Genomic DNA, 10,387 nt, shown 5'->3' with positions numbered 1-10,387 from the left:
CTCTACAAAATGGCCAAGAGCAAGGAGCTGTCTAAGGATGTCAGGGACAAGATCATACACCTGCACAAGGCTGGAATGGGCTACAAAACCATCAGTAAGACGCTGGGGCGAGAAGGAGACAACTGTTGTGCCATAGTAAGAAAATGGAAGAAGTACAAAATGACTGTCATCGCCAAAGATCTGGGGCTCCACGCAAATCTCACCTCGTGGGGTATCCTTGATCATGAGGAAGGTTAGAAATCAGCCTACAACTACAAGGGGGGAACTTGTCAATGATCTCAAGGCAGCTGGACCACTGTCACCACGAAAACCATTGGTAACACATTACGACATAACGGATTGCCAATCCGGCAGTGCCCGCAAGGTCCCCTGCTTCCGGAAGGCACATGTGACGGCCCGTCTGAAGTTTGCCAGTGACCCCTGGATGATGCCGAGAGTGATTGGGAGAAGGTGCTGTGGTCAGATGAGACAAAAATTGAGCTCTTTGGCATGAACTCAACTCGCCGGTGGTTTGGAGGAAGAGAAATGCTGCCTATGACCCAAAGAACACCGTCCCCACTGTCAAGCATGGAGGTGGAAAATGTTATGTTTGGGGGTGTTTCTCTGCTAAGGGCACAGGACTACTTCACCGCATCAATGGGAGAATGGATGGGGCCATGTACGCGTACAATTCTGAGTGACAACCTCCTTCCCTCCACCAGGGCCTTAAAATGGGTCGTGGCTGGGTCTTCCAGCACGACAATGACCCAAAACATACAGCCAAGGCAACAAAGGAGTGGTCTCAGGAAGAAGCACATTAGGGTCATGGAGTGGCCTAGCCAGTCACCAGACCTTTAATCCCATTGAAAACTTATGGAGGGAGCTGAAGATGCGAGTTGCCAAGCGACAGCCCAGGAACTCTTAATGATTAGATGATCTGCAAAGAGGAGTGGACCAAAATTCCTCCTGACATGTGTGGCAAACCTCATCATCAACTACAGAAGACGTCTGACCGCTGTGGCTTGCCAACAAGGGTTTTGCCACCAAGTATTAGGTCTTGTTTGCCAGAGGGATTAAATACTTATTTCCCTCTGCAGAATGCAAATAAATTCATATACTTTCCACAATGTGATTTTCCGGATTTAATTTGTGATGTGCTATCTCTCACTGTTACCAATAACCTACCCTTCAATTATGGGCTGCTCATGTCTTTGTCAGTGGGCAAACTTACAAAATCAGCAAGGGATCAAATACTTATTTCCCCCACTGTATGGCTGCGCATTGGGAAATGCAGTATAAAGTGGCACTGCGACTACACATCTCTCCCAGGCGGGCCTTTCATATGGGTCTTTCGCCATGGGGACAGTGTCCGAAATGTGCAGGTCCCGGGGCCACCTTGGGGCACATGTTTTGGACTTGCGCAGGGATAGCCCAGTTTTGGAAAGCCCTAACCCAATATGTTTCCGGATGTGGAAAGACAGGTTGGAAATTTGACTCTGGCCTACTATTGGGTCACCCTGCTTTAGTCCATCCCATGCCAACTGGCTTTACTGTGTTTGTTCTAAATCCATTATAGTAGCAAACAAGTGATATTAGCACAGTGGCTTTCACATACTCACCCAACGCTTTCTCAGTGAACGAGCTCATATGATATCATTGATGAGGATCGAACGGATGGGAGTTATGGATTTTAAGCTGCAACCTGGAGTGTGCTTTCACATACATGGACTCCTTCCTACATACATTGACTCTGCTGCCAGAAGCCGCTTGTTAAATCTCTAATATAGCCATGTGATTAGATAATATTTCTGGTTACTACAAAAGAGTTGGGGAGTAAAGGGGGGGGGAGGGAAGGGGGAAAGAGGAAAACGGGGGGGAGATATGCTAAGTTGTACAATGTTTGCGTTGTCTTGTGTTGCCATGTACAAGGTTCTTTTGCATATAATAAAAAAGATTATACATTAAAGGTAATATGATCTATAATGGGGAGCCAATGTAGTAAAACAAAGGAGGCTGAGCATGTTCAAAGCGTGATTTGCCTAAAATTAGCCTCGCAGCTGTGTTTTGCAGGCGAGAGAGGCCGGTGCACAGCTGGATTTCAGGAAGCGTCCAGGTGAATGGGTCGAGGCCGCATCCCTCACAGGCCAGGCAGTACCAACCACTCCGTTTCCTACCGCCTCCAGTTACCACCGTAATATAATAATAAGAAAGCAGCTGCTGCAGGATTTAAAAAATGCCAGGATTCCAAGCAGGTGTTTCAGGATGCGTTGCTAATTAAATCACAGTTGAAAGCAAATATGGGGAACCCAATGTCAAAATCATATTGAGATCTGAGCCAACTACTTCCTCTTCTGAATGTAAACGTAATCCGGCCCCATTGACAGCCAGCATGAAATAACGTTCCTCCAGGGGCGTAGCCACAGGCGAGCCTGGACGGGCCCAGACCCAGCCACTTTCCCTCCAGGCCCGCCCATCCATTCTTCTCTCTCTCTATCCCCTTCTTTCCATCTAGGCCCACCCACCCAACAGACCTGCCAGTCTCCCGCGAAACATGCGGCGCCAGCTCCCATTTCCGACACTGCTACTTCTGTTGAGTAACAGCGGCCGCTACAAAAACAAAACAACCAAAAATGTTTTTAAAAAGCAAGCGCGGCACTGCAGGCAGCCATCAGGCATTGGCTGTCGGCTCTGCAGCTGCTCCTCTCGCCTCACATCGCTGCGCTCCTCCGGGGCCCTACTCCAGGGGCAGTGACGTGAGAGGCGAGAGGAGCAGCTGCACAGCCGACAGCCAACACCTGATGGCTGCCTGCGGTGCCACGCTTGCTTTTTAAACATTTCTGGTTGTTTTGTTTTGTTTAGCGGCCACTGCTGCTCAACAGGAGAAGCAGCAGTGGCTGGAAATGGGAGCTGGCACCGCGGTGTTTCATGGGAGACTTGGCAGGTCTGTGTTGGGTGAGCGGGCCTGGATGGAAAGAAGGGGATAGAGAGAAGAATGGATTGAAGAATCGGGAGATGGGGTAGATGGGATGAAGGATGGGGAGAGAAAGAGGGAAAACAGATGGAAGGATGGGGAGAGAAAGACATGATGGAAGGATGGTGAGAGAAAGGGGGAGATGGATGATGGATGCAGAGAGAAAGGGGAGAAACTGGAAGGATGTGGAGAGAGATGGGACACTGAACAGAAGAATAGAGAGAGAGACACTGGATAGAAGGAGGGGGAGAGAGACATTAGATGGAAGGATCAGGAGAGGGGTAGATGGGTGGAAGGATGGGGAGAGAAGAGGGAAGACGCTGGATGGAAGGTAGGGAGAATGAGGAGACACTGGATGGAAGGATGCACAAAGAAAGAGGGGAGACATTGGAAGGATGGGGAGAGAAAGAGGGGAGATACTGGAAGGATGGGGAGAGAAAGAGGAGAGCTGCTGTATGGAAAAGGGGAGCAGAAAAAGACTGGGGAATAAGAGGAAGGGGCATGGGGAGAACAAGGGTGAGAAAAAGATGAAAAGCCATAAGTAGGTGAAAGAAAAAGAAGGAAATTAAAGAATGGATAGTAAGAATGAATTAAATCTGGACAGAGAGAGGCTGAAAAATATTGAAGAAAGCAAAGAAAAAGGAGAGAAAATGACAAATGGCGCAGAAGAGTTAAGCGAAAATGAAGGGAAGCAGAATCTAGAGTCTGGGAGCAACACAATGAGAAAAAGTAAATGGCCATACAACAAAGGTAAAGAAAATAATTTTATTTTTAATTTATGATCAAGTAATATGGTACCTGTGTTAATAACGTTTCAAAGACCAATACTTCCTTAGGTCAAGAGAGGATACCATAACAGCATTATACTGACCTGAGGCAGGAGGTTTTGGCCTCTGAAAGCTAATTGAAAAGGGTGTTAGGCTATTAAATAAATTATTTTCTGAAACCTGATGCACTGAAAAGCAGCACTTTATCCATATGTGACAAATGCATCTGATTAGTGTGACTAAATTTTGCTGGGGGGGGGGGGGGGGTAGAGAGAAAGTTTTGTGCCCACCCACTTTGGGTTCAGGCCCACCCAAAATTGGCAGTCTGGCTATGCCACTGGCTCCTCCCACAAGCAGCTGTCTATGGGGAAGCAGCGGCACACAGGAACGCGCAGGCTTAGACAGCCTAACAGACAAGTAGCAACAAGGACCGATGTTGGGGTCAGTAATGAGTCTGAAAATCTACAAAAACAGGCAGCAGGAACCCCTCGTTATTCAGGAGTCCGTTGTCTTTATGTCACCTCAAGTATGTCGGGCCGCAGGTGACCAATGGTGGAGCTGCCAACGAAACCAGCAACAAGCAGAGCTAAACAGCCGGGAAAACGACCGTGGAATAACCCGATTGTGATTCAGATCAGTTATTCAGGTTAGAGTAATTTAAAAAAACAGGTTCTTCCCGGGAAGTGGCAGGAAAGCAATGCAAGGTCCCCAGAGCTAATGGAATCATGCCTATCTCTTATATTAAGTTTTGTCAAAAACTAAAAACTTTTTACATTTGAAATATTTAAATATTTGATCATATTGAAATAACTGTAATGTCCCCAAGCAGTGGCTGGTGCATTAAATTTAAAACAAATTGGAGAAAATTTTCTTCACTCAACATGTAATTCAACTCTGGAACTCGTTGCCAGAAAATGTGGTAAAGGCGGTTAGCTGAGCAGAGTTTAAAAAGGTTTGGACGGCTTCCTAAAGGAAAAGTCCATAGACCATTATTAAATTGGACTTGGGGAAACTATTTCTGGGATAAGCAGCATAAAATGTTTTGTACTTTTTGGGGGATCTTGTCAGGTATTTGTGACCTGGATTGGCCGCTGTTGGAAACAGGATGCTGGGCTTGATGGACTTTTGGTTTGTCCCAGTATGGCAATACTTATGTACTTATGAGTATATTCAATCAGAATACCGCTGTTTAATTCCATTTTGACAATAGTTTTATTTTTATTGGTAATCACATTCCAGTCATCCATCTTGTTAACTGTCTGTTGATATATATTGAATTTAGAAGGTGTATTTAACAAAACAATTGCTTGTTCTTCAGAAAAGCTAAACGCTGAATTCCAAGGATTCGAAAACATGCTGCTTAACCACAATGTGCAATAATAAAGAAAATTGGTGTTGAACTTCCGTAAAACTATACTGAGATAAACATCAAACACCAATTACTCATGCTCCATAGTCATGACATTTTGTGTTTATTTTCCTAGTTTTGTTCTTATGTAGGAAAAACCCCTTAGACATAACCAGTTCAACTGATTTTGTACTGGTGTGCGATTTCTTTCATAGGTCTCCAAAAAACTCACCTAATTTTTTATTTGTAATTAAAAGAAATATTGAGTCCGGTGGACGTAGTTAGATCATCAGCGGATGCTGAGTGAAGAAATAAAGGCCACTATAAATGTGGCATGCGTGAAATTTGTGAAGTTACTTTACAAACAAAAGTTTTTGAAGATATCATCAATGGCAAACAGTACATTTTGAAAGATTTTTCAAATTGTTTAACCAGACACATTATTTATGTAATTAGTTGTCCGTGCAATAAACTTTATGAAGACATGACAACAAGACCTTTGAAGATATGTATAATGGAGCACAGATCTAATATTAGAAGGCATAACAGAAGAGAACCATTAGTGGAACATTGCATCCAACATGAACATACATTTGAAGAGCTAAGATGCTGTTGCCTAGAGAAATTGACAATTACAAAACGGGGTGGCGATCACAAATTGAAATTGGAAAGATGGGAAGCAAAATGGATTTTTCAAATGAGGACCCTCGAACCAAGGGGTTTGAACAACACAATTGATTGGCATGCGTTTTATTGAAGTCATTCATCCAACATCCATTTATATTGCCTTTTTATTAATAAATAGGAAGTGATGGCAGGAGGCATTTAAATAGTTTCAAGTCAGCGGGTGACGTTAAGGCACCATCTTTGAATGAAGTATGTGAACCAAGGATCATAAGACTTAGTTACTCTGGTAGAATGCTTCCGAAGTTAATGAATTTTTTCTCTTTACAGATTGGAAAAAGTTCAAGTTTTTACAGCACAAGTTCCTGATGAAGCCATAAAGGGGTGAAACGGAAGCCCCATTGAACTTAAGCTAAGTGCTGTCTTTTTGAACAATTTTTAGGCGTCTTTTCCAATACTTTGTGACATAAAATTTAAATGTGATGCACAGATAAAGTTGTTAGTGCTTATAAATTACAAATAAAAACGAGAGTTTTTTGGAGACCGATGAAAGAAATCGCATACCAGTACAAAAATCAGTTGGACTGGTTATGTCCTAAGGGTTTTCCCTGGGATCTCTGAGGTCTCCTTTTTCTCCTAAATAAGAAAAAAAAAAGAAAAATAAACACAAAATTTCATGACTATGGAGCATGAGTAATTGGTGTTTGATGTTTATCTCAGTATAACATTACCTCCTATCCCATAACTTTCTGATTTCCTCACGAACCTTTTGGAAAATCCAGACACACAATATCAACCAGCTCACCTTTATCTACATCTAGTCACCCCTTCAAAGAAATGTAGTAGATTGATGTGGCAAGATTTCTCTTGACTAAATCCATGTTGGCTTATGTACATCCTTTGTAATTTTGTTTTTTATAACAGTTTCTACCATTTCCCCATCACCGACATCAGGCTTTGCAACATTTGTAATTTTGTTTTTTATAATAATGTCTATCATTTGCCCAGCAACGACATCAGGCTTTGCATTTAGGTCAGCCTTAAAGACCCTTTTTTTTCTCTTGCTTTTTCCGCTTGCCCATAGCCTGTCTGGCTGGGTTTATGACCTCTTTGCAAAATGGCTTCCCTTCCCCCCTCCTTATTCCCTCTGTCTCAACTTTCCTTTTCTATTCAAGAATTGTAGTTCCATCCTTCCTACTATATGTTTTAAATTGTAAACAGCTTTAACTTTCCTTTAATATTCCCTTATCTTGTTTGTCCGTCCTAATTAGATTATAAGCTCTGTTGAGCAGGGACTGTCTCTTCATGTTCAAGTGTACAGCACTGCGTACATCTAGTAGCGCTATTTTTTTTTTTTGTTACATTTGTACCCCACGCTTTCCCACTCATGGCAGGCTCAATGCGGCAGGCAATGGAGGGTTAAGTGACTTGCCCAGAGTCACAAGGAGCTGCCTGTGCCGGGAATCAAACTCAGTTCCCCAGGACCAAAGTCCACCACCCTAACCACTAGGCCACTCCTCCGCTATAGAAATGATAAGTAGTAGTAGTAATTTCTTACTACTACTACTTATCATTTCTATAGCAGAGGAGTATCAAGCCTTCTATTAAACGTCTGTATAAGTAGAATTATGATACCTTGGTGGCTAGCATTAAAAGATCTGGAGAGATGAGATATATTGATATATCTGTGGATGGGGAAGATGAAGTGGTGCAAATGATTGTGCTTCCCAGATTTTTATATTTGTTCCAGGTTCTGCCTGTGGAAATTTCCGGGTCGATGTTTGCAGGATGGCATAGAAAATATATATATTGTTTTGCTTTTTTTTTTTTTTTAGGGGGGGGGGGTGGTAGAAAATCTAGGGTGGCAAGTAGGGTCATGTTCCACTCTATGTGGGGAGCAGAGCTAGGGGATCTGAGATCCTAGAAATTTATTATGCAGCCCAAGTAAAATCCTTATTGGACTGGTTAGTAGAGGATCCAAAACCATGAGTCTGGATAGAGCAGGAAATTGCTGACATAACTATGGGATTGCCACTGCTGAGAAACACAGAAACATAACAATGTAGGCAGATAAAGACCATATGGCCTATCCAGTCTGCCCATTCACGCCATGTACTCTCCCTTAGAGATCCCAAGCTCTCTGGGAGCATTAAAAGTGGTGAGGAATCCCTTTATTTTGTCTATATTAACATTTTGGGTAAGGATGCAGGATAAGCTACTTGGGGAGGGGAAGAAGATAGGTGTATTATCAATGTCCATATGATATACCCCTGAATTTCAACCAGGGCAGGATGGGAGCGTTTTTCAACAATAGGAAACACAAGGGTTGTACTGTTTCAGGCAGTTAGTGGACAACGGGCAAATTATAAATTTTGCATGATAGGAAGAGAAATATAAGTTGGATTCTGGAGACTTGTTCCCATATCTCCAAGTGAAAAATTTTATGATGGAGGGAGATGGTAAAATTAAGAGTAACACTGAACCGAAGGTGGGCATGCCAATTATGAGAGACTGCATTTCCCAGCTTTATAAATTTGAGTGTGGAGTTGTGGAAGGTGGGATATATGAGGGCCTGAGAAAATGATCTGGGGAGGGAACTGGATCAGTTCATAAAATCTCATGTGCTCTGTAGTTGGTTGAAAATACAATCATAATGCTGGTTCGGTGGTATTGCACACCGAATATGTTACAGGTATTTTATAAACGAGGGGAGGGAACCTGTTGGAGGGGTTGTGGGGAATTAGGGATGTATCAACATATATGGTGGTGGGACTCGGGAGTGCCCCAAGATTCAGGTTTTTTGGTGAGATGTATGGAAATATCTACAACACATGATTGGTGCACAGATCTCATTCACTATGGAATCTATTTTGTTGAATGGGCACGTTAAGGGGATCAAAGGTCCACTGGATAAGCAGATGGAAATTTATTTTGCAGCAGCATATGCAGTGCTAGCAGTTTGTTGGCATACATAAGATGTCCTAACCCTACCAATGGTAAAGGAGAGGATTGGTTATTTTTGTGAACAATATCATTTACTGCTATACAAATGGCAAATGAGTGCAATGCCAACAAATATGGGAACATATTACGGGACAAGGCCGGGGAGGGGGGAGTATTGGGAGGTTCTTCCTTTCTGGTATGGTGCAGATGCTAGTGCTACTATTGTGGAATGTGGATTGGGTACTTATTGACCTTTTTGAGTTTGTAAAGTGGGGCAGAGAAGGTGGGGTGGACCAGGGGATTGGGGGTTTTATTTTATGGGGTTATTTGTTGGGGATTCTAGCTTGAACTGTTCTTCTGGGCACTGAAGGAGCCATGGTGCTTCAAACATTTGTACTGTTTTATGATAAAACTTATAAACAGTTATGAAAAGGAAAAGCAAAAGGGGGGATACCTACACCTTTTAAAGTAGTAGGATCTCCACTGCCCTCTACTTGGATATGTCTTGACAGAAGTCAGGTCAGAAGTGGGCACAGAGAGGATTTTAAAAATGTCACTATGCTGCTTAATCAAGGTAGCAGTCTCCTGCACCTTATCTCTAAAGAGTTTCCACAGAATGGCACCTCAGGAAGCTTTTCCTGCACATCATACTTCAGGTCTCAGACCTGAAGCTAGGCAAATCTCTTGGTGTCAATTAAACTGCAAAAGCTCTTGATGCCATATCAAAAACATTTGTCACTCAGACTATGCATTTTCCACACTCCTTCCCTTTGCCCACTAGCAAATGGAGTTCGTTAGGTGTCTGAGGAATAATGTCTGCAAATTCAGTCGCACTGTGTATATCTCACAAGTACAAGCCTATAGAGCTAGTAAGAGGAGTTATGAGGATGGGAGTTTAGTGTTCTGAAAAACAAAATCCACCAACATACTCCAATGTCTGAGCCTCTCTCCCTGGGGTAACCAAGGAATTTTTGGCCCATTTGAGAGCAAATTCAACCACTATGGATTGGTAAGAAAGCTGCTGCTTCTTGAATCCATGAGCCTTTTGGACTTTGTAAATCAAGTTGAGCTATTTGTTAATAGGTGGTACAGAAAGAGGGCTCTCCCACATGTGTATGATAAGAATTCTGTGAATGGCAGTTTCATAGCCTCCTTTAGGGGCGGGGAGGAATTGGAAAATATCCAATGTTTCATTTCCTGGGCTCCTCCCCCATCTCTAACTTAAATGGAATTGCATGAGGATTATTTCCTTTACAAAATCAATAAATGCGAACTTGTGTGGTGGGGATTTTCATCAGGTGGGGAAGGATATGACAACAATCCAGAGGAACCCTCTTCAAAGAATATCTCTGGCTCATATTTGGAATTCCAGGACTGCTCAATATCCAACCCAAAAATATACTCCAGAGAAAAAGTTTGGGTCTCTGTCTGTCTTGACCTGCTGACATCAGAATCAGGCCTTGGCCTTGGGCATCAAAACACCAGGGATGCACTGGTGAAGCTTCCTCCCTGGATGGACTGGAGATCAACACTGGTGCTGTCGATTTTGACCTTGAAACTCTTTGAGGTATTGGTGTCAACATCTCTCCTACAGGCAGTGTGTGTGTTTTGAAGACTGGCTGGATATCCCTCTTTCTCAACATCGACACAAAGAAGCCATGCACACAATTTTCAAACTTCATGAGCTGTTCCTCAAAGGCTGCCATTGAAAAAGGCATGCAGTAGGGATTAACCACATCCTTCTGAGTCACCTGA

Source organism: Microcaecilia unicolor, chromosome 1 (genome assembly GCF_901765095.1).
Source record: "Microcaecilia unicolor chromosome 1, aMicUni1.1, whole genome shotgun sequence".
In the NCBI taxonomy this organism is placed as follows: Eukaryota; Metazoa; Chordata; class Amphibia; order Gymnophiona; family Siphonopidae; genus Microcaecilia; species Microcaecilia unicolor.
Note: the sequence above shows the minus strand (reverse complement) of the source record.